General features: G+C 38.1%; 1 protein-coding gene across 1 annotated transcript in view; it reads left to right on the forward strand.

The window, feature by feature from the left end:
• Positions 1–2,748: 2,748 nt before the first annotated feature.
• The window catches only part of CFLAR (CASP8 and FADD like apoptosis regulator), a 110,944-nt gene continuing 87,185 nt past the window's right edge, over positions 2,749–26,507 (forward strand). Inside the window, exon 1 of the mRNA XM_015540989.2 lies at positions 2,749–3,070. The gene's annotated coding sequence lies outside the window, so the exon portion shown is untranslated. The remainder of the gene's footprint in view (positions 3,071–26,507) is intronic.

Genomic DNA, 26,507 nt, shown 5'->3' on the forward strand with positions numbered 1-26,507 from the left:
GCTTGTGGAATTTGTTATCAATTAATTAGTTTTAACTAAACTAATCTTCAAGAAGTAGCTAAGTGGCTTAGAAAGATTTTCACAAAGACATTGCTGATTGAAGCTAATACCAATAATGCAAAAACAAGCAAACAAAAAGAAAATAACAGAGCTATGAACCCTGTCAGCATCATTACTAGGTGAATACAATGATCTAGTCATGAAAAAAGTCAACCAAAAAAAAAAAAAAAAATCAAGAAGACCAAAATATGAACTTGGACCCACTATCAGTACAATGAACCCTGCCCTAAGAGCACATTGATCTGAAAAAGAGAGAGACAGAGAGAGAGATAGAGAGAGAGAGAGAGAGAGAGAAGGAGGCAAACCATAAAAGACTCTTAACTCTAGAGAACAAAATGAGGGTTGCTGGAGGGGACGTGAGTGGGGAGTGGGCTAATATTACACTATATGTTAACTAAGTAGAATTTAAATAAAAACTTGAAACATAAAAAAAAGGAAAACAGAGTACATTGATCTGCTATATTAACTCATGATAGCATGTAGTCATCATGATAAGCAAATATTTTGAAATATGTTTAATCTTTGTCTTACCTTTAACTTCCATGTTTGTGTATTTTTTTAATATTTATGTTATTTTTGACAGAGAGAGAGAAAGCGTGCTTGAGAGTGAGTAGGAGAGGGGCATAGAAGGGGGGGAAAGAGAATCTGAAGCAGGTTCTGCTCTGATGGCAGGGAGCCTGACATGGGGATCCAACTCATGAACCATGAGATCACTACCTGAGTCTGACACCCAACTGAACCACACAGGCACCCCTGTTTGTGTATGTTGAATGCACATAGATGATAATATTTACATATTACATATAAAATGCTAAGACAAAGATTGGAATTTAATGTGATTTCTCCTCATAAGAGTGTTGTTATTAAAAAATAGCATTCAGGGGCTCCTGGGTGGTTCAGTAGGTTGAGCATCTGACTTTGGCTGAGGTCATGATTTTATGGTTCATGGGGTTGAGCCTCTGTGCTGACAGCTCAGAGTGTGGAGCCTGCTTTGGATTCTGTGTCTCCTTCTGCTCCTCCCCCAATCATGCTCTGTCTCTTTATCTCTCAGAAAATAAACAATAAGGAAAATTGTTTTAATAGCATTCAAAAAACTCATCAAAATTTTTAAAGCATTTTTTTCAATTTATAGTTTATAACATAAAACCCAGGTAGTATACAACAAAAATTAAATGTTATTCATGGTACCTGTCATTCAGTTGGCAACAGGAGTTTCAAAATTTGATATAATCCTTGTGGGTCCTCAAAATCCCCAAAGTTGCCAGGTATTCAAATTCAAATGCTATGCTAATAAGAGTGGAATCCTCAGTGAGTTCTGGTTTACCTCCAACAACAATTTGTGAGGTAGTGGGGAGAGGGTTTGGAAATTTGTTTGTGTTTTGGGTTTTTTGGCTTCAAAAAGATTTTTGTGAAAAAAAAAAAATAATTAAAAAAAAAGATTTTTGTGGGATGCTTGGGTGGCTCAGGTAGTTAAGTGTCTGACTCTTGGTTTTGGCTCAGGTCATGATCTCCCGGTTCATGGGTTCCAGCCCCGCATGGGGATTGGATTCTCTCTCTTCCTCTCTCTCTACCCCTCCCCTCTCTGCTCTCTCTCTCTCAAAATTTATAGATAAACATAAAAACAATTTTTTGTTGTTTTAGGTTGGAAAATCAGCTTCAGAAACTAAAAGACTAGAACACCTAATGGAAATTGCATTTACTTGCCAATGACTCTATCAGAAAGGATCTACTTCAAAGAGAAGTTTTACCTTAATTTTATATATTGTTATATATAAAAGTACATATTAATATTTTGTTATGTTGTATTATATTAAATATTATAAATATTGTACATATAATAAACTATATTCAAAATGCAAACTCAGATAAAGATTAAATTGGTAAATGCGATATATTGTCTTAGATTGAATTATCTTTCATACACATAATTTAAAACATAGCTTTATAGCTATTTTTTAAAAAGAAAAATACCCTTGTCTTAAGTCTGTGTATTTTTCTGTTTAATTTCACATGCAAAAAAAAAAAAAAAAATGAAGTAACTTTTGAAATGTGGCCTCAAATTACAAAACTGAAAAGAATTTTGGTCATTGCTAAAGTCTTATGTTTCTGGGAATCTATTACAAAATAAGAACACTATGTACACTTAAAAAGTAAATCAGAAAAAAAAAAAAGTAAATCAGGTTTTGTGCCATTTGGAAAAGTCATACATTTTCATTCTGTGTTTTAAAGCTAAAAGAGTACTTTTTTTTTTTTTTTTTTTAAAGCAAACTCTATCCCCAACATAGGGTTCCAACAACCCTAAGATCAAGAGTTCATGCTCTACCGACTGAGCCAGCCAGGCACTCTAAGAATTAGTTTTAATAATGTTCCAAACAATGCTCTTCAAAGCAAGTTATAGTTAAAAAGAAATATTTTGTCTGGAGGCTTGTAGTGCCTGGCTGGCTAAGAATTAAGAAAGGAATGTTTGCAGCCTGGGAAACGGCTGGTTGAGAAGCAGCAAAGCAGACCAGGAAAACCGGGTCTCCTTTGAAATGTCAAGGCTGAAAACAGCCAGACCTTGCTTGTGGATCAGCATGTTTTCTTTCCCACTCTGTAAATGCTTAATCTAAAATAGTAAAACAATTCCCTTCCTCTGACTATACACTGCCCCCTCACGTTCGGCTCGGCTCACCAGCCTGTAAGTCACTACCCTGATTGTACTTATCGCCCGATAATTTGTGATTATGCTTTGCTCCTGCTTTGAAACTACACGTTCCTTTCCCCTGCACCCTTTAAGAGGTACTAATAAGATTGTCAATAAAAACCGGAGACTGAGCTTTGCTTGGGACCATGGCCACTAGAACGATTGGTCTCCTCATTTTCTTTCACGGATTCAGGAGTCTGGAGTAATGTCATTCGTCGCCCCAGGGTTTACTGGTCAAATCCAGCATTTGGTGACCCCGACCAGGTTCGTGGCAGCGACGATTTGACGGCGGAACCCTTGAAGAAGGCAAACTGAAACTACTGCGCAGTAAGTCATCCAAGCGTGCTTAGGTTATCTGATTTCCAGGGCATTGTTCGGGCTTGGGTTTCTTAAGATGGAACAGAACTCTGCTGAACAAAAACATTACATCAAAGTTCTCTGACAGCTGTTAAAAGCTAGCAGAGCAACGGTTACTGAGGCTCAACTTCAGAGCCTTTTAAAAAGTGTTACTGAAAACAATCCTTGGTTTCCTGATAGAGGAACTCTAGACCTTGAAGTAAGGGAGAGAGTTGGTAAAAATTTTAAAAGATGTCACGAACAAGGTAATCTTCCCTTTACGATGTGGGGAGTAATTAGAGCAGCCTTAGTCCCTTTACATACTGAACAATCTACTGATCCTACAATTGCTTTCTCTAAGGAAACTCCTCCTAAAGTTCCTATGGACGGGGACAATCTCCCACCTCCTCCTATTTGGGAGCCATACTGCACCCCACCACCCCCACCCTTGTCCACTACTAACAATGCAAACATTCCTTTCTTAAATCTTAACTAGCCAGGCTTTATGAGCCTCCACAATTTTGCTTTTGGATTTTTACCAATTAGAGTATTTGTAAATTAATTAAATCTCATTATAAATAAAGCATTTAGTACCATATGTTCCACCTATGCTAATTTTAATTACTCAGTTCCCAAACTGAATTTGGAAATAATAAGAGCATTAAACCTACATTTTCCTGCTGAGTTGGTAATAAGCCAAACATCCTTCTAAATTTAGTTATTTAAAATGTTAACTAATAGAATTTAAATTAAAATTTAGGGGAAAAATTAAATTAGTCAGACATTTTTACCTTATTGTAAAAGAGCAAAGAGATTGGAAAAAAATTTGCACTATACATGTTTTAAAAACTTTTATTTGTTTTATTTATTTAAGTAATCTCTATACCCACCGTGGGGCTTGAACTCACAACTCAGAGATCAAGTGTACACATCTCCAACTGAGCTAGCTAGGTGCCCCTGCATTATACATTTAAATGAATACAACAATTAAGTGAATGTTGTGTGGTTATAGCTATTCTTGTGCTGTATGTATGATATATTTTATTTCATTTATTCTCTTGCTACAAAATTTCCATGGGAAATACTGACTATTCAGGAACATAGTACTGAAGGCCAACTTTGTGGTTCATAATAACCATAGCAATAACTGTCCTAAAAATAAAGAATGCCTGTGTCAGTGCAGGTGGCATCATTTTACTGAGAAAGAATCAGGTTCACAGGTGGTGGTAGCATCTGGACCTGGGAATCCCATGTCATAGTAACATAATACTAAAGCATGAGGGTTTAACACAGATATACAGTCTTAGAATTATGTCTTATATGCAGACCAGACTTTCTAATGAAACATATAATTAAAACTGAAACTGTATCTGTAGATGCTAGATAAGTTCTAACAAGGAAACATGTCACAATTCATATATTTACAATACAGGGATTAAACTCAAGGTATTAATTCCTTAATTCATTATCTGTAAATGCTTCCTTATATTTGATTTGGGTTAATCACCAATTATAAGTCTAATCTATCAATTTCTACATTTATAAGAAAATGAATGAAATCTTTTATAGCCTAAACCCTGTACATACTTTTATTATAGCACTTATAATGCATCATAATTATTCATTTCCTTGTCCGACTCCCTTATTAAACTATGGCCTCCTTGAAGACAGGGACTATACCTATGTGATAGGTGTTTAGGAAGTGTCTGTTGAATGAATAAACTCATTAGATGTCTAAAAATATAAGTGAGGTGACAGAAATGATTTGTCACAGATAAACACTTCATTTATGAATCTATAAATGTTTAGGGAATGAAGAATTGGGGAGACTCCTATATTTTCCAATGTCTAAGAGGCTTCCAGGATTCCAACTGCCTATCAGAAAACTGACCTTATTTACAAAAAAGTTGTGACGGTGACCTGGGCATGTATTCTGGGATTGGATGGCCCTTCCCAAACCCATGGCAAGGATATTAGAACTGAGTTAGGCCTAAGCTTTTTGACACATGCTGTATAACCTTTTCTTATTTGTTGAGTTGGTGATACAAATACCATCAGAGGTTGTGACCAATTTCTGCTGAATGCAACCAATTATTCTATGGCCATTGCACGCAATAAACATTACTCCTTCAACACATTGGTCATTTGTTTTGTTTTGTCAAAATTGCAAGGAAAAGAACTCCTGGGTGCAAATAATGGGGCATTCTTGCCCAACCTTTCTCCAAGATCCAAGTCAAGGAGGTCCATGGAGTTGCAACAACAAAAGAGGCAGACATTTCAGTTTCTTTTCTTTGTATTCTATTCATTCACTTAAATATTTAGTGAATTATTTAATTACTTAAGTACACACATGCACACACACACACACACACACACACACACACACCACATCTTCTTTAACCATTTACCTGCTAATGGACACTTAGTTTGTTTCCACATCTTGGCTATTGTAAATAACTCTGCAATGAACATGGGGGTGCAGATATCTTTTCAAGTTGTGTTTTCATTTTCTTTGGATAAATACAAGGAGAATTGCTGGATTATATGGTAGTTCTACTTGTAGTTTTTTGAGGAAATCTTCATACTGTTTTCCATAGTGGCTGCACCAATTTATATTCCCACCAACAGTGTAAATGGGTTCCCTTTTCTCCACACCTCACCAACACTTATTACCTTTAGTCTTTTTGATAATAGTCTGACAGATATGAGGTGACATATCATTGTGGTTTTTATTTGCATTTCCCTGATGATTTAGCAATGTTGGGCATCTTTTCATGTACCTATATGTTTTCTTTAAAAAATGTCTATTTGGGGCGCCTGGGTGGCTCAGTCGGTTAAGTGTCCGACTTCGGCTCAGGTCACGATCTCGTGGTCCGTGAGTTCGAGCCCCGCGTCGGGCTCTGTGCTGACTGCTCAGAGCCTGGAGCCTGTTTCAGATTCTGTCTCCCTCTCTCTCTGAGCCTCCCCCGTTCATGCTCTGTCTCTGTCTCAAAAATAAATAAACGTTAAAAAAAAATTTTTAAAAAATGTCTATTCATCAATTTTGCTTTTTAAATGAAGAGTATAAATTCTCATTGAAACTTCTTTTTTTTTTGATGGAAAGAGAGAGAGAGAGAGAGAAAGAGAGAGAGAGTGAGCTGGGGAGGGGCAGTGTGAGAGGGAGAGAGAGAGAATCTTAAGCAGGCTCCACACCCAGCACAGAGCCCCACACGGGGCTTGGTCTTAACGATCATGAGATCATGACCTGAGTTGAAATCAAGAGTCAGGACACTTAGGGGCACTTGGGTGGCTCAGTAGGTTGAGCATCTGACTTCAGCTCAAGTCATAATCATGTGGTTCATGGGTTCGAACCCCACATGGGGCTTTGTACTGACAGCTCAGAGCTTGCAGCCCACTTCAGATTCTGTGTCACCCTCTCTCTCTGCCCCTCCCCCACTTGCGCTCTGTCTCTCAAAAATAAACATTAAAAAATTAAAAAAAAAATTAGTCGGGACATTTAACCAAATGAGCCATCCAGGCACCCATTTAAACTTCTTATACATAGTTTTATCTATTCACTAAGCCACAAATCACATAGGTTTAGCTGCAGTGCCATAAGAGTTCCAAAGCTCACCATCTAGCAACTTGTTGCAGCCCCAGGCTATAGTCTATATTCTCTGATTTCCCACATTCCTTTTCACTCCTTGTCTTACTGGAACCAAATGTCTACCAAAATAAAAATAAAGTTGTGTTCCAGAACTTCTTTTATCTTAGCCTTCTTTGGGACTACTAAAGCTGCACTACCCATTCTGGTTTATTTTAGGGTTGTACATATAAGCCACATATGACTCTATATAGATACTTAAGCATTGTTTATATAGCAGAAGCATGACCAAGTGTTTTTAACAAAGAGCAATATGATCAGAAATCCATGTATCTAGGTTAATTTTTTAATGACAGCTATTAAAGCAAACAATCCAACAAAAATTAGTTTTTGCAGTAATACAGAAGATGTCCAAAAATACTTTATTGAACTTTATTTATATAAAGCATCTTATTATAGAGTTAGCATTTGTGTCAATAGCACTAGTAATTATTGCTTAATTTTGATTGAGGCAGTAAGAATATGAACTATTTCTCATAAAGCATAGTTGATGTGAAGGCACATTTCAATTAAGGATCCAGATTTAATAACAAATATGATTGAAATTCTCAGCTTTCAACTTGATAAAACTTTCATAATACCCAGATAGATCCCAACATTACCTAGAGTTTGGCCACATAGTCAGAAAGTTTAAATTATATTTGGAAAAATTAAAAAGAATTTTTTAATGTTTATTTATTTTTGAGAGAGAGAGAGGGCATGTGTGAACAAGGAAGGGGCAGAGAGAAAGGGAGACAGAGAGTCCAAAGCAGGCTCCATGCTGTCAGCACAGAGCCCGATGTGGGGCTTGAACTTATGAACCGTGAGATCATGACCTGAGCCAAAACTGAGAGTTGGGCGCATAACCAACTGAGCCACCCAGGTGCCCCAGAAATTTTTTTCAATTGAGATATAATTGATATACAACATCATATTTATTTTAAGTGTATAATATAATGATTTAATATATGTATATATTGCAAAATGATTACCAGAAAAATTTTGTTAACATCCATTACCTTACACAGTTTTTTTTCTTGTGATGAGAAATTTTAAGATATGTTTTTTCAAATTTCCTGGAAAATTTTCATTTTCCTGATAGGAATAGTGGTTAGCCTATCTGGTCCTGAGGGGCAGAGGACATTTACCAAATCAGGTCTGGAAGAGTGTTGAAAGCCAAAGCCAAAAAATCCTGTCCAAATGAATTGTGCAAGTTAAAAGGATGTGAGCATAGATTAAAATTCAAGGGGACCACCAATCCAGGCAGGCAAAGAAAATAAATGGAAGAATTCTGAGCAGTAAAATGGAAGCTGTCTAGATGAAAGCTGGTGACAGCTGGTATTATCTGAGGCTGGATCTCACATTTTAGGGCCGATCTGATTCATTTAAGGTCTAGAATGGAGGAGACACTAAATTTCATATTCTGGCAATGTTCTAGAAATATTATGTCGTTAGCTCAGTCAGGTCCTGTCCTAAGGGAAAGTTATGGGACAAATTGACAGGTTAGTCATATCCACAGGCATCTCACTGGTTGTAAGAAATTTATCATGCTATTTTGTGTAGTTTTATCATATTTCTTGTAGTTGGGATTCATTGATTCTATTAATTGATGGCTGTCCTCATTATGGGTTGTATTTTCCTGGTTCTTTGCATTTTTGTAATTTTTAAATTAAATGTCAGGCATTGTGAACTTTACCTTGTTGGGTGCTAGATATTTTTGTATTCTTTTTTTTCTTTTTTTTTTTTAATTTTTTTTTTTTAACGTTTATTTATTTTTGAGACAGAGAGAGACAGAGCATGTACGGGGGAGGGTCAGAGAGAGGGAGACACAGAATCTGAAACAGGCTCCAGGTTCTGAGCTGTCAGCACAGAGCCCGACGCGGGGCTCGAACTCACGGACCGTGAGATCATGACCTGAGCCGAAGTCAGCAGCTCAACCGACTGAGCCACCCAGGCGCCCCGATATTTTTGTATTCTTATAAGTAAATTTGAGCTTTGTCCTGAGATGCAAATTATTTATAAACAGTTGAATCTTTTTCAGTCTTGCTCTTAAGTTATATGAATCTAGAGTAGCTTTGAGTGTAGGGCTGATTTTCCTCCACTACTCAGTGATCCATGAATTATAAGATTTTCCACTGTCTGGTGCAAACTTGAATCATTCTTGGCCCTGGATGAACTTTGAGAATTGTTTCCTCTGCTTCTTTTGGGTAGTTTTCCCCCACACTTGGATGGTTTCTTCCCTCATGCACACTGATTAATAGTTAGCTGGATATTTAAGGGGGACCCCGTGAAGATCCTTAGAGCTGTCTCTCTGTTCATTACTCTCACCTCTGATACTATGCTCTGCAAACTCTAGCCACTTAGCCTCCTAGGACTGTGTCTCCTCAATTTAAGGAGATGACTAGGTGTTACCTGAGTTCTCTGTCCCTGTGCCACAACCTGGAAAATCTTTCCAGGCAGGAATCTAGGAGAATCATAGGGCTCACCTCTCTCAAGGATCACTGTCCTGCACTGTTTGATGTTCAATGTCTGAAAACTGTTGTTTCATATATTTTGTTGATCTGGTTTTTAAGTTGTTTCAGACAAGGGGGTACTGTAGGCCTTGTTACTACATCTTGCCAAAGAAGAATTTATAAAGTGAACAGAACCACCAGTGGTTGTTATGAACTGCATCTGAACTTCTCCCCATCTTAAGATTTACAAGATATTATATTTGCAAAGAATAAGGCAGTCTCAGAAACATTATTCATCCATTCAACAAACATTTGAACACTATGATAGAGATGGCTAACAGTCTACCAAAATTCACTGTCTTTCCATATTATAGACTTGTCCTTGGGAAGTGGCTGCCAGCTCAGGGACAAGGGTTTTCCAGACACCCCTACCCTCTACCCATACACATACACATATTGCTTCTCAGTATTGCCATATGTTTAGTTTTCACTATTGGAATGTATGTGAAAATGAGATGTGTCATTTCTATGACAGGATTTTAAGAAGCAGGTATGCCTTCTTCACACTCTTTCCCCTTCTGCTGACTGAATGCTGAGGATAACAAATCCCTTGGGAATGATGAAGCCAAAACATGAAGCGTTTCATTCCCTGAAATCACTGTTAGCTGCCTGCCAGGAATACCTGCATTGTTTAGGTAGGTGATGACAAAAGAAATTTCTATTATATTAAACTACTACTATTTTTGGGCTACTTTGTTAACACAGTGAGTGTTACCCAGCTAATACAGGGACCTACTATGAGCCAAGCACTGTACTAAGTGCTGGATGTACAGTGAGAAACAAGAGTCTTGGTCCCTGGTTCATGGATCTTAAAGGTTAGTCACAAAGGATGATAATAAATAAGAAAAGAAATAAATATATACAGTGACACCCTGCAAAGCACCTCACTGGTTCCTGTCTTCCCAGTAGAATGTATCTTGCTTTTTAATATCCAAACTTCAGAAGAATATATTTTTCCCTTGATATGGTGTTTTGTGACTAATGTTTGTGTAGGAAATGTTTATATTTATATTCTCCCCCAAACTCAATACAACATTTTAAAACAAAATGATGTGTATGAAATATCTTGTATTGCATTCCAAATACAATTGGTAGAATATCAGAATCTCATACAGATATTTTCCCAACTTTTAATTTTCAAATATTTCAAGTCTGAAAAACAGAAAAGTTTAAAGAATACACACACGTGCACATGCGCGCGCGCACACACACACACACACACTTCATCTAGAGTCCCCAGTGGTAACATTAGCCACATTTGTTATTTCTGTCTTTCTAAACCTTCAGACACATGGGCGTCTGTGCACACACACACACTTTGCTAACCCATTTGAAAGTAACTTGCAGGCACAATACTTTATCCCTAAATTCTTCAGTATTTATCTCCTATGAACAAGAACATTTTCCTACATGATTGTAATACCACCATCACACCCAAGAAATTTAATGGAAATATATTATATCATCTAATATACAGCCTATGTTAAAATCCCTCCATTTATTTGTCTGTAGCTGATTATTACTAACTTATTTATTATCTCTATATCTCCACAATAATTCTTCTGCCTCCTGTCCCCCAATATTTATAAATCCTCTCCAAAACTAAACCAATCCTAACTTGATCCATGGACTCAGTGCAATTTCAAGCAAAATCCCAGCAAATTACTTTATGGATATTGACAAGCTGATTCTAAAGTTCATATGGAGAGGCAAAAGACCCAGAATAGCCAACATAATATTGAAGAAGAACAGAGTTGGGGGACTGATGTTATGACTCCAAGACTTACTATAAAGCCACAGTAATCAATATAATATGGTATTGGCAATAGACAAATAGATCAGCATAACAGAATAGAGGGCACAGAAATAGACCCTCATAAATATAGTCAACTGATTTTTGACAAAGGACCAAGCATAATGCAATAGAGCAAAGACAGTCTCTTCAACAGGTGGTGCTGGAACAATTGGACATACATATGCAAAAAAAATTTAATCTAAACACAGATTTTACACCGTTCACAAAATTAACTCAAGATGGACCAGGGACTTAAATTTAAAATGCAAAATTATAAAACTCCTAGAAGATAACATCAGATAAAACCTAAGCACACCTGGGTTTGGCAATCATTTTTAGCTATGAGACCACAGGCACAATTTATGAAATAAATAAATGATAAGATGAACTTCATTTAAATGAAAAGTTTCTGCTCTGTGACAGACAATATCAAGAGAGAAGTCACAGACTGTGAGAAAATATTTGCAAAGATATATCTGATAAAGGACTGTTATATACCAAATAGAAAAAGAGGGGCGACTGGGTGGCTCATTCAGTTAAGTGTCTGATTTAGGCTCAGGTCATGATCTTGCCATTCCCAGTTTGAGCCCCATGTCAGGCTCTGAGCTATCAGCACAGGAGTCTGCTTCAGATTCTGTGTGTGTGTGTCTCTCTCTGCCCCTCTCCTGCTCATTCTCTGTCTCTCTGTCTCTCTCTCTCAAAAATGAATAAATGTTAAAAAATTTTAAAAAAGGCTCAAAATATAAAAAGAAATCTTAAAACTCAATAAGAAAACAATCTCATTTAAAAATGGGTGTGGTCCTGAGAGGGGTGGGGCCAAGATGGCAGAGCAGCATGGAAGTTCTCAGTTTCCCTCCTTCCTGAAATGCAGCTAGATTGGTACCAAACCATTGTGCACACCTAGGAAATTGATCTGAGGATTAACACAATAATCTACATAACCTGAGCTGCAGAACTCAGCAGGTACACGGTGTGAAGAAGTGAGCTGGGGGAGAGAGAAGCTGTGGAGGGTAGGGAGCTGTTTTTGCAGAGAGAGGACAGAGAAAGGGGGAAGAATGCAGCACAATGGGAGAATACAGGGAAAGCACTCCCCCTGAAAGTAGCTGGAGGGAAAGAGAAAAAGGGGAAACCCTTACAAGGGACTGAACAAGAAATCTGCTCCCCAAAAACATTGACAGGGAGAAAGGAGAGGGTTTCAATACCATTAAGATTCTATAAACATGGGAGTGCAGAGTTAGAAATTCCAGAGCTCACTACCTGGCAGTGCTCTGGTGGGGAGGAAGGGAGAATCCCCAGGAGCAGGCAGTGAGGACCGACGGGTCTGTAGATCAAACGGGGAGAAGTTGTCTCCCTGACTGGAGGGCATTTGGTAGAGGCCATACAGCTTCCCCACAAACAAAGGTCCCAGCGGACATGGGGAACAGCCCATGTCTCAGGACCCCAGAGAGCAACCATGTTTGTTGGTACTGGAACAAAGATGCCAGAGTGAGGTGAAACCTGGTGCCATCTGTGTGTTGTGAATTGCCATAATCTCTGAACCTCTGCCACTACACAATTGCATGAACATTCTCTGGGGCAAGCCAGCACCTGGCCATTGCTCAACAAGACCCTGCCTCAGAGGGTTGGACTGGATCCAAGCCACAGGGTTCTCAGAAGTGAGGGGTTTGGAAACACAGCCCCATCTGAGATAAAATTCAGGATGGAGGTGCTGCCTGACAGGTGGACATGGACAGTGAAGAAGTAGGGAGTAGATGGAAGCCTGAGACAAAGGAGAGGTGCATGATTGCAGGCCGGTGACAGTACAGAGTTCCTGTGACAGAAATAGGAAGCTGGGTGATGCCATTTTCAGCTATCCCACTCAGGTGCATAAACATGCACGCTCACCACACTGGTCCACTCCAGTAAGCTAAGCAATGCCACCCAGTGGAGAACAGAGCTGTTACACAAAGCCCCACCCAAATGCACCTTCCAAGTGCATGCTGTAGAGGACGACCACAAGTCTCTCCTGTACAGAGTATAGAGTGCTTCATAGTTTCAGTTATAGGGAAAACAGGATGTAGCTCTGTTTTCAGTCTGTTTTCAGTCTGTTTGCTGGTTCATCTATTTGTCATTTTGCTTTGTTTTGTTTTGTTTGCTTTTGTTTACATTGTTTTGTTTTTCTCTTTTTCTCCTTTCTTTTCCTTTTCTTGGATACAGAAAGAGAAAAAATTATTTTTATTTTCCTGTAAAAATTTTTAAAAAATTCTTTTTACTATATTTTTTATTTTGTGTAAAATTTTAAAATTCTTTTTCACTTTCTTCATTTCATTTTATTCTATTGTATACATTTTTTAAAGTCTTTTTTAAATTTTTAAACTTTTTCTCACTTTTTTCCTTTTTTTTTTTCTTTCCCTTTTTTCTCTATCCTATTAAGCTTCCTTCAACAACCAGACCAAAACACACCTAGGATCTAGTTTTCTTTATTTGATTTTTTATGTTGTTTTAGGCTTTACTTTTTTTAATGTTTGTTTATTTTTGAGAGAGAGAGAGAGAGACAGAGTGCAAACAGGAGGGGCAGAGAGAGAGGAAGACACAGAATCTGAAGCAGGGCTGCTTTGGTGGTCACAAACTCCTTTAGGTTTTGTTTATCTGGGAAACTCTTTATCTCTCCTTCTGTTTTGAATGACAGCCTTGCTGGATAAAGAATTCTTGGCTGCATATTTTTCTAATTCAGCTCATTGAATATATTCTGCCACTCCTTTTTCTGTGCACAGATAATGATGCGAGGCTTGAACCCACAAACTGTGAGATCATGACTTGAGCCGAAGTCAGATGATTAACTGACTGAGCCATCCAGGTGCCCCTATTTTATTTTATTATTTTATTTTATTTTATTTTATTTTATTATTTTTTAATAGTTATTTTTCTTCCTCCAAAATGACAAAATGAAGGAATTCACCCCAAAAGAAAGAACAGGAAGAATTGACAGCCAGGGGCTTAATCAACGCAGATATAAGCAAGATGTCTGAAATAAAATTTAGAATCACGATAATAAGAATGCTAGATGGGGTTGAAAAAAGCATAGAGTACCTTTCTATGGAGATAAAAGAAGTAAAATCGGGTCAGGATGAAATTAAAAACGCTATAACCAAGATGCAATCTTGAATGGATGCAACAGGGGCAAGGATGGACGAAGCAGAGCAGTGAATCAGTGATATAGAAGACAAAATTATGGAGAATAATGAAGCAGAAAAAAGAGGGAAACTAAGGCGAAAGAGCATGATACAAGAATTAGAGAAGAACCCAGTGACTTATTAGAAAGGAATAACATCCGAATTATAGGAGTCCTGGAAGATAAAGAGAGAGGAAAAGGGGTAGAAGATTTTATGAGCAAGTAATAGCAGAAAACTTTCCTAATCTGGGGAAAAACAGACATCAAAATCCAAGTAGCACAGAGAACTCCCATTAGATTCAACAAAAACTGACACTCAACAAGGCATATCGTAGTCAAATTCATCAAATACACAGACAAGGAAAGAATTATGAAAGCAGCAAGGGAAAAGAGTCCTTAACCTATAGGGGAAGAGAGATCAGGTTTGCAGCAGACCTATCCACAGAAACTAGGCAGGCCAGAAAGGAGTGGCAGGATATATTCAATGTGCTGAATCAGAAAAAATATGCAGCCAAGAATTCTTTATCCAGCAAGGCTGTCATTCAAAATAGAAGGAGAGTTAAAGAGTTTCCCAGAAAAACAAAAACTAAAGGAGTTCATGACCACTAAACCAGCCTGGCAAAATTTTAAGGGGGACTCTCTGAGGGGAGAAAAGATGAAACAAAATAAAATAGACCAGAAGCAAACAAGACTAGAAAGGACTAGAGAACACCACCAGAAACTCCAACACTACAGGCAACACAATGACACGAAATTCATATCTTTCAGTGCTCTCTCTAAATGTCAATGGACTAAACCCTCCAATCAAAACACATAGGGTAACAGAATGGATAAGAAAACAAACATTTATCTGCTGTTTACAAGAGACCCATTTAGGACCTAAAGTCACCTTCAGATTGAAAATAAGGGGATGGAGAACCATCTATCATGCTAATGGTCACCAAAAGAAAGCTGGAGTAGCCATGCTCATATCAGACAAACTAGATTTTAAAGTAAAGACTGTAATAAGAGATGAAGAAGGGCATTACATCATAATAATGGGTCTATACACCAAGAAGACCTAACAGTGGTAAACATTTATGCCCCCAGTGTGAAACACTCAAATATATAAATCGATTAATCACAAACAGAAAGAAACTCATTGATAATAATGCCATGATAGTAGAGGACTTCAACAACCCACTTATAGCTATGGACAGATCATCTAAGCAGAAAATCAATAGGGAAACAATGGCTTTGAAATGACACACTGGACTGGATGGACTTAACAGCTATATTCAGAACATTTCATCTGAAAGAAGCAGAATACACATTCTTCTCGAGTGCACATAGAACATTCTCCAGAATAGATCACATACTGGGACACAAATCAGCCCTCAACAAGTACAAAAAGATTGAGATCATACCACACATATTTTCAGACCATAAGGCTATGAAACTCAAAATCAACCACAAGAAAAATTTGGAAAGACCATGAATACTTGGAGATTAAAGAACATCTTACTAAGAATGAATGGGTTAACCAAGAAATTGAAGAGGAAATTAAAAAATACATGGAAGTCAATAAAAATGATAACACCACAGCCCCAAAACTCTGGTATGCAACAAAGGCAGTCATAAGAGGAAAGTATACAGCAATCAGGCCTTCCTAAAGAAGGAAGAAAGGTCTCAGATACACAACCTATCCTGACACCTTAAAGAGCTGGGAGGTAAAAAACAGCAAATAAAGCCCCAAACCAGCAGACGATGGGAAATAATAAAGATTAGAGCAGAAATCAATGATATAAAAAAAAACCAAAAAACCAAAAACCAAAACACAATAGAACAGATCAATGAAACCAGGAGATGGTTCTTTGAAAGAATTAACAAAATTGATAACCCCCTAGCCAGACTGATCAAAAAGAAAAAGGAAAGGACCCAAATAAATAAAATCAAGAACGAAAGAGGAGAGATCACAACCAACACAGCAGAAATAAAAACAGTAATAAGAGAATATTATGAGCAGTTATATACCAATAAATTGGGCAACCTGGAGGAAATGAACAAATTCCTAGAAACATATAAACTACTAAAACTGAAACAGAAAAAAATAGGAAACTTGAACAGACCCATAACCAGTAAAGAAATTGAATTAGTAATAAAAAAAATCTCCCCAAAAACAAGAGTACAGGGCCGGATGGCTTTCCAGGGGAATTCTACCAGAAATTTAAAGAAGAGTTAACACCTAATCTTTTGAAGTAGTTCCATAAAATATAAATAGAAGGAAAACTTCCAAACTCATTCTACAAGGCCAGCATTACCTTGTTCCAAAGCCAGACAGAGACCCTCATAAAAAGGAGAACTACAGACCAATTTCCCTGATGAATATGGATGCAAAAATTCTCAACTAGACAACTGGATCCAACAATACATTAAATGAATTATTCACCATGATCAAGTGGGATTTATACCTGGGATGCAGAGCTGGTTCAATATCCGCAAATGTGATACATCACATTAATAAAAGAATAAGAATCACATGATCCTCTCAATAGATTCAGAGAAAGCATTTGACAAAATACAGCATCCTTCCTTGATAAAAACCCTCAAGAAAGTAGGGATAGAAAGACCATACCCCAAGATCATAAAAGCCACATACAAAGGACCCACCGGTAATATCCTCAATGGGGAAAAACTGAGAGCTTTCCCCCTAAGGTCAGGATCACAACAAGGATGTCCACTCTCACCACTGTTACTTAATGTAGTATTGGAAGTCTTAGCCTCAGCAATCAGAAAACACAAAGAAATAATAGGCATCCAAATCAGCAAGGAAGAAGTCAAACTTTCAGTCTTTGCAGATGACATGATACTCTATGTAGAAAACCCATGAAATTCCACCAAAAAACTGCTAGATACATGAATCCATGATACATGGATTCCACAAAGTTGCAGGATATAAAAATCAATGCACAGAAATCAGTTGCATTTCTATTCACCAATGATGAAGTGGCAGAAAGAGAAATCAAAGAATCAATCACATTTACAATTGCACCAAAATACCTAGGAATAAACCTAACCAAAGACATGAAAAATCTATACACTGAAAATTATAGAAAGAAATTGAATAAGACACAAAAAAATGGGAAAATGTTCCATGTCCCTGGATTGGAAGAGCAAATATTATTAAAATTTCGATACTACTCAAAGCAATCTACATATTCAAAGCAATCCCTATCAAAATAACACCAACATTATTCACAGAGCTAGAACAAACAATCCTAAAATTTCTATGGAACCAGAAAAGACCCCGAATAGGCAAAGCAATCCTGAAAAAGGAAACCAAGCCTGGAGGCATCACAATACCAGACTTCAAGATCTATTACAAAGCTGTAGTCATCAAGACAGTATGGGACTGGCACAAAAACAGACACACAGATCAATGGAACAGAAAAGAAAGCCCAGAGATGGACTCACAAATGTATAGCCAACTAATCTTTGACAAAGCAGGAAAGAATATCCAATGGAATAAAGACAGTCTCTTCAGCAAGTGGTGCTGGGAGAACTGGACAGCGACATGCAGAAGAATGAACCATACACAAAAATAAACTCAAAATGGATGAAAGACCTCAATGTAAGACAGGAAGCCATCAGAATCCTTGAGGAAAAAGCAGGCAAAAACCTCTTTGATCTTGGCTGCAGCAATTTCTTACTCAACATGTCTCTGGAGGCAAGGGAAACAAAAGCAAAAATGAACTATTGGGACCTCATCAAGATAAAATTCTGGGGGCGCCTGGGTGGCGCAGTCGGTTAAGCGTCCAACTTCAGCCAGGTCACGATCTTGCGGTCCGTGAGTTTGAGCCCCGTGTCAGGCTCTGGGCTGATGGCTCGGAGTCTGGAGCCTGTTTCCGATTCTGTGTCTCCCTCTCTCTCTGCCCCTCCCCCGTTCATGCTCTGTCTCTCTCTGTCCCAAAAATAAATAAAAAACGTTGAAAAAAAAATTAAAAAAAAAAAAGATAAAATATTCTGCATGGTGAAGGAAATAATCAGCAAAACTAAAAGGCAACCAACAGAATGGGAGAAGATATTTGCAAATGATATATCAGATAAAGAGTTAGTATCCAAAATCTATAAAGAACTTAACAAACTCAACACCCAAAAATCAAATAATCCAGTGAAGAAATGGGCAGAAGACATGAATAGACACTTTTCCAAAGAAGACATCCAGATAGCTAACAGACATGTAGAAAAATGCTCAATATCTCTCATCATTAGGGAAAAACAAATCAAAACCATAATGAGATACCACTTCACACCTGTCAGAATGGCTAAAATAACAACTCAGGCAACAATAGATGTTGGCGAGGATGCAGAGAAAGAGGAACCCTTTTGCACTACTGGTGAGAATGCAAACTGCTGCAGCCACTCTGGAAAAAAATGTGGAGGTTCCTCAAAAACTTAAAAATAGAACTACACCATGACCCAGCAATTGCACTACTAGGTATTTATCCAGAGGATACCGGTGTCCTGTTTTGAAAGGGCACATGGACCCCAATGTTTATAGCAGTGTTATTGACAATAGCCAAGGTATGGAAAGAGCCCAAATGTCCATCAACTGATGAATGGATAAAGAATGGAATATTACTTGGTGATCAAGAATGAAATCTTGGCATTTGCAATAACGTGGATGGAACTAGAGTGTATTATGTTAAGTGAAATTAGTCAGAGAAAGACAAATATCAAATGACTTCACTCATAGGTGGAATTTAAAATACAAAACTGATGTACATAAGGGAAGGGAAGCAAAAATAATATAAAAACAGGGAGGGAGACAAAACATAAGAGACTCTTAAATACAGAGAACTAAACTGAGGGTTGCTGGAGATGTTTTGGGTGGGCGGATGGGCTAAATGGGGAAGAGGCATGAAGGAGGACCCTTGCTGGGATGAGCACTGGGTGTTATATGTAGGTGATGAATCACTGGATTCTACTCCTTAAATCATTATTGCACTACATGCTAACTGAGTTGGATGTAATTATAAAAAACTAAATTTTAAAAAAATGGGCCAAAGACCTTCATGGACATCTCACCGAAGAAGACATACAGATGGCAAATAAGTATATGAAAAGATGTTCCACAACATATGTCATCAGGGAAATGCAAATTAAAATAACAATGAGATATCACTACACTCTCTTTACACCAAATGTTGGCAAGGATGTGGAGCAACAGAAACTCTCATACATTGCTGATGGGAATACAAAATACCAGCACTTTGGGAAAAGTTTGGTAGTTTCTTGTTGGAGAACAAGAAGCTGGAGGCACCATAAGAATGTCCTGAAGGAAAGGGACAGAGCAGCAAGAAACTGAAAGCAGTTTCATTCCCAGGATGGAAGGCTGCCCAGACTGCTCGTTCTCTCCAGAAGGACATCATACAGGTGCTAGGCCTGGGGATAAGAATGTTTTTTTCTGGTGCCAGATGTACTCATGACCCAGTATGGAATACACTGCAGGTGCATGACTTGTCAAAATGCCATATACTATGTTGTATGTGCTTGCTGTCATCAGACAGTTTGCAAAAATAAAAGAGGATTGAGCCAGGGGACTGATGGCTTCAGCTCCTGGAGAGTCTTAGCCCCCTGCTTTCTAATTCTCTCGTCACTGCACCTTTAGGACCTGTCTCTCTACAGTTTCTTATAAAACCAAGCATACTCTTGCCATACAATCCATAAATCCTTCTTCTTGGTATTTACTCAAAGGAGTTGAAAATTTACATCCACATGAAAACCTGCACATAGATGTCGAAACAGCTTTATTCATAATTGCTAAAACTTGGAAGCAACAAAGTGTTCTTCAGTAGACATATGGGTAAATAAACTGTGGTCATGAAAAGACATGGAGGAAACTTAAATGCATATTACTAAGTTAAGGAAGCCCATCTGAAAAGGCTACATATGATTCCAACTCTCTGACATTCTAGAAAAGACAAAACTATAGAGACAATAAAATGATCAGTAGTAGCAGTATCTCTATATGGAGTGGGAGAGAGGGGCATTCTATTCTCAATATAGCTACTTCTAGTTAACACTAGTCAACAGGTCTCTCTGATAGGGCTCTAGAGTTGGACTCCCTGCTTTTGAACCCAAGCTCTTCCAATTATTACCTACATGACTTTAACCTCTGGTTACTTAATTATTCTGCCTCTATACCCCTCAGTTTTTTTCAGTAATAAAATGAGGATAATGGTTCTGCAGAGAATAACATGAATTGATCTGTATAAACAGCATATTAATATTCCCATGATAAAATAGTAGCTACCATGTACTGCATGCCTATTTTCAAATGGTAGCTCCCCTTGTCAAAATATCTTTGCAGGCTCTAGGAGGGGATATGTGCGTGATAGCTTCTCCACTGGAGTCTGCCCTGAGCCATGGGGAAACAGCCCTATTTCTAAATTCAGTGTTACGTACTAAAGCAGTATGTACTCTTCAATGTCTGACTTCTTGCCATTAGCACAATGATTTCTTTCCTAACATTTTATTTTTAATGTTCAGTCAAAAAGAAAGGAAAACCAGAGTGTCTGAACATTTGCTTTGTGTTGCAAAAGGGCTCCTTGCTGTGGGGCAACAGCATGGAAATAGGTCATCTCAAGTAAGGAACAGCAGCAGTATGACTCGGAAATGCCACATCTGTGTCAGCGTCTCCCTCCAGGCCTGGGACATCACTGAACCAGTTGGTGGCATTAGGCTCTGATTATTTTTCTCTCCTCTGACCTTGACTCTCTCTGTCATACTCTGTACTCAACACATTTCCTTTAGTGCTTCATGAAGGCAGATGACAGATAGAACTCTAACAGACCATAAGAGAAATCAGATGGACAAGGAAACTAAAGAAATACAGTAGAGGGATGTGTGATCACTAAAACAAAAGATAATTGAATCCTGGCTGACAAAAAGAAGGGGGTCAAGGACAGAGTCAATATTTAAGGGGCAAACAAAGCAAAGGAACTCTATCTATAAAGAGACTGAGATGGAATGACCAGAAATGTGGGAGGTTCATCTGGAGAGAGTGGGCTCCTTTAAGCAAAGGAAGAAAGGGTTTCAATAAGTGGGTAAGGGGGCAGGTCAAATATGTCCAACTAAGATGAGGTATGCCTGTTGGATTAGGAAACTTCAACAATCTTTTCCCTCTCCACTTTGGAAGCTCTGGCAGCCAGGCCTTTCCTTTGCAGGTGAGAGGTTAAAAAATTCCTCTTGCTAAATTTGAACAATCTAAAGGAAAAATATGAAAATACTGACAATGGAAGTTCCCCAAGGAAATAGCACAACCAGATTATCCAGTGAGATGATCAGAATGGATTAGACCCATTTAGAAGCTCAGAGCTTCCCATCCACTTTTGTTTGCTTGTTTGTTTTACTTATTTATTTTTAAAATTTTATTATTTATTTTTATTAAAGTGTTTTATTTATTTTTGAGAGACAGAGAGAGTAAAAGCAGGAGTGGGGGAAGGGCAGAAAGAGGGGGAGACACAGAATCCAAAGTAGGCCCCAGGCTCTGAGCTGTCAGCACAGAGCCCAACACAGGGCTTGAACCAAGGAACTGTGAAATCATGATCTGAGTCGAAGTTGGAAGCTTAACCGAATGAGCCACCGAAGTGCCCCAAAAGTTTATTTACTTTTGAGAGAGAGCATACAAGTGTGCGTGCACACATACACACACACGGAAGGGGCGGGGGGGGGGGGGAAAGAGAGAATCCCAAGCAGGCTCAGCACTATCCGTGCACAGCCCAACAAGGGGCTCGATCTCAGGAACCATGATACCATGACCTGAGCTGAAATCAAGAGTCAGTTACTTAAATGACTGAGCCACCCAGGTGCCCCTGCCTGTTTGTTTTAAAATCAACTTTATCAACGTGTAGTTTACATAAATAAATACATTTATTTAAGGTGTACAGTTTAATGACTTTTGACAAATATATACTCCCATGTAACTACCATCCAATCAGTGTACAGAATATTTCCATCACCCCAGGATTTTTCTTATCCCCCTTTATAATCAACACTTTCAGGCAAACACTGATTTACTTTCTGTCACTAGAGATTTGTTTTTTTCTGTTCTAGAATGTCATATAAATAAACTATATAGTACTTTATGTACTGTAAAAGAAATCATACTTGTACGTTTTGTGTGTCTGGATTCTTTCACTCAGCACAATATTTTCTTCCCAAACCTTTCGTTTAAAAAATGTTCAATCATTTTACAGTAAACACCCATATACCTACTACTAGATTATACTACAATTGACTCTTGAACAATGCGGGGGATTAGAGGTACCAATCACCCATGCAGTCAGAAATCTGCATAAATTTTGACTCATCAAAAACTTAACTACTAATAGTTAAGTTTTTGACTCATCAAAAACTTAACTACTGTTGACCAGAAGCCTTACCAATAACATAAACTGTTGATTTCTTTCAATAAAGTAAGCTAAAGAAAATGTTATGAAGAAAATCATAGGGAAAAGAAAATACATTTATAGTAGTATGCTAAAAAAATCTGCATATGTGAACCTTCACAGTTCAAAGGTCAAATGTTTTAGATTCTACTATACTTGTTTTAACACATTCTTTTGTTCATTTTTCAATCCATCTTATTTTTTGATGTGTTTTAATTTTTAATTTTTTAATTTTTTCAGTATATGAAATTTATTGTCAAATTGGTTTCCATACAACACCCAGTGCTCATCCCAAAAGGTGCCCTCCTCAATACCCATCACCCACCCTCCCCTCCCTCCCACCCACCATCAACCCTCAGTTTGTTCTCAGTTTTTAAGAGTCTCTTATGCTTTGGCTCTCTCCCACTCTAACCTCTTTTTTTTTTTTTTTCCTTCCCCTCCCCATGGGTTTCTGTTAAGTTTCTCAGGATCCATATAAGAGTGGAAACATATGGTATCTGTCTTTCTCTGTATGGCTTATTTCACTTAGCATCACACTCTCCGGTTCCATCCACGTTGCTACAAAGGGCCATATTTCGTTCTTTCTCATTGCCACGTAGTACTCCATTGTGTATATAAACCACAATTTCTTTATCCATTCATCAGTTGATGGACATTTAGGCTCTTTCCAAAATTTGGCTATTGTTGAGAGTGCTGCTATAAACATTGGGGTACAAGTGCCCCTATGCATCAGTACTCCTGTATCCCTTGGGTCAATTCCTAGCAGCGCTATTGCTGGGTCATAGGGTAGGTCTACTTTTAATTTTCTGAGGAACCTCCACACTGTTTTCCAGAGTGGCTGCACCAGTTTGCATTCCCACCAACAGTGCAAGAGGGTTCCCGTTTCTCCACATCCTCTCCAGCATCTGTAGTCTCCTGATTTGTTCATTTTGGCCACTCTGACTGGCGTGAGGTGATATCTGAGTGTGGTTTTGATTTGTATTTCCCTGATGAGGAGAGACGTTGAGCATCTTTTCATGTGCCTGTTGGCCATCCGGATGTCTTCTTTAGAGAAGTGTCTATTCATGTTTTCTGCCCATTTATTCACTGGGTTATTTGTTTTTCGGGTGTGGAGTTTGGTGAGCTCTTTATAGATTTTGGATACTAGCCCTTTGTCCGATATGTCATTTGCAAATATCTTTTCCCATTCCATTGGTTGCCTTTTAGTTTTGTTTGTTGTTTCCTTTGCTGTGCAGAAGCTTTTTATCTTCATAAGGTCCCAGTAATTCATTTTTGCTTTTAATTCCCTTGCCTTTGGGGATGTGTCGAGTAAGAGATTGCTACGGCTGAGGTCAGAGAGGTCTTTTCCTGCTTTCTCCTCTAGGGTTTTGATGGTTTCCTGTCTCACATTCAGGTCCTTTATCCATTTTGAGTTTATTTTTGTGAATGGTGTCAGAAAGTGGTCTTTCTGACAGGTTTCAACCTTCTGCATGTTCCTGTCCAGTTCTCCCAGCACCATTTGTTAAAGAGACTGTCTTTTTTCCATTGGATGTTCTTTCCTGCTTTGTCAAAGATGAGTTGGCCATACGTTTGTGGGTCTAGTTCTGGGGTTTCTATTCTATTCCATTGGTCTATGTGTCTGTTTTTGTGCCAATACCATGCTGTCTTGATGATGACAGCTTTGTAGTAGAGGCTAAAGTCTGGGATTGGGATGACTCCTGTTTTGGTCTTCTTCAAAATTACTTTGGCTATTCGGGGCCTTTTGTGTTTCCATATGAATTTTAGAATTGCTTGTTCTAGCTTCGAGAAGAATGCTGGTGCAATTTTGATTGGGATTGCATTGAATGTGTAGATAGCTTTGGGTAGTATTGACATTTTGACAATATTTATTCTTCCAATCCATGAGCAGGGAATGTCTTTCCATTTCTTTATATCTGCTTCAATTATCTTCATAAGCTTTCTATAGTTTTCAGCATACAGATCTTTTACATCTTTGGTTAGATTTATTCCTAGGTATTTTATGCTTCTTGGTGCAATTGTGAATGGGATCAGTTTCTTTATTTGTCTTTCTGTTGCTTCATTGTTAGTGTATAAGAATGCAACTGATTTCTGTACATTGATTTTGTATCCTGCAACTTTGCTAAATTCATGTATCAGTTCTAGCAGACTTTTTGTGGAGTCTGTCGGGTTTTCCATGTATAATATCGTGTCATCTGCAAAAAGCGAAAGCTTGACTTCATCTTTACCAATTTGGATGCCTTTGATTTCCTTTTGTTGTCTGATTGCTGACGCTAGAACTTCCAACACTATGTTAAACAACAGCGGTGAGAGTGGGCATCCCTGTCGTGTTCCTGATCTCAGGGGAAAAGCTCTCAATTTTTCCCCATTGAGGATGATGTTAGCTGTGGGCTTTTCATAAATGGCTTTTATGATGTTTAAGTATGTTCCTTCTATCCCGACTTGCTCAAGGGTTTTTATTAAGAAAGGGTGCTGGATTTTGTCAAAGGCCTTTTCTGCATCGATTGACAGGATCATATGGTTCTTATCTTTTCTTTTATTAATGTGATGTATCACGTTGATTGATTTGCGAATGTTGAACCAGCCCTGCAGCCCAGGAATGAATCCCACTTGATCATGGTGAATAATTCTTTTTATATGCTGTTGAATTCGATTTGCTAGTGTCTTATTGAGAATTTTTGCATCCATATTCATCAGGGATATTGGCCTGTAGTTCTCTTTTTTTACTGGGTCTCTGTCTGGTTTAGGAATCAAAGTAATGCTGGCTTCATAGAATGAGTCTGGAAGTTTTCTTTCCCTTTCTATTTCTTGGAATAGCTTGAGAAGGATAGGTATTATCTCTGCTTTAAACGTCTGGTAGAACTCCCCTGGGAAGCCATCTGGTCCTGGACTCTTATTGGTAGGGAGATTTTTGATAACCGATTCAATTTATTCGCTGGTTATGGGTCTGTTCAAGCTTTCTATTTCCTCCTGATTGAGTTTTGGAAGAGTGTGGGTGTTTAGGAATTTGTCCATTTCTTCCAGGTTGTCCAATTTGTTGGCATATAATTTTTCATAGTATTCCCTGATAATTGTTTGTATCTCTGAGGGATTGGTTGTAATAATTCCATTTTCATTCATGATTTTATCTATTTGGGTCATCTCCCTTTTCTTTTTGAGAAGCCTGGCTAGAGGTTTGTCAACTTTGTTTATTTTTTCAAAAAACCAGCTCTTGGTTTCGTTGATCTGCTCTACAGTTTTTTTAGATTCTATATTGTTTATTTCTGCTCTGACCTTTATTATTTCTCTTCTTCTGCTGGGTTTGGGGTGTCTTTGCTGTTCTGCTTCTATTTCCTTTAGGTGTGCTGTTAGATTTTGTATTTGGGATTTTTCTTGTTTCTTGAGATAGGCCTGGATTGCAATGTATTTTCCTCTCAGGACTGCCTTCGCTGTGTCCCAAAGCGTTTGGATTGTTGTATTTTCATTTTCGTTTGTTTCCATATATTTTTTAATTTCTTCTCTAATTGCCTGGTTGACCCACTCATTCGTTAGTAGGGTGTTCTTTAACCTCCATGCTTTTGGAGGTTTTCCAGACTTTTTCCTGTGGTTGATTTCAAGCTTCATGGCATTGTGGTCTGAAAGTATGTATGGTATAATTTCAATTCTTGTATACTTATGAAGGGCTGTTTTGTGACCCAGTATATGATCTGTCTTGGAGAATGTTCCATGTGCACTCGAGAAGAAAGTATATTCTGAAGCTTTGGGATGCAGAGTTCTAAATATTATCTGTCAAGTCCATCTGATCCAATGTGTCATTCAGGGCCCTTGTTTCTTTATTGACCGTGTGTCTAGATGATCTATCCATTTCTGTAAGTGGAGTGTTAAATTCCCCTGCAATGATCACATTCTTATCAATAAGGTTGCTTATGTTTTGAGTAA

Source organism: Panthera tigris, chromosome C1 (genome assembly GCF_018350195.1).
Source record: "Panthera tigris isolate Pti1 chromosome C1, P.tigris_Pti1_mat1.1, whole genome shotgun sequence".
NCBI classification, from domain to species: Eukaryota; Metazoa; Chordata; class Mammalia; order Carnivora; family Felidae; genus Panthera; species Panthera tigris.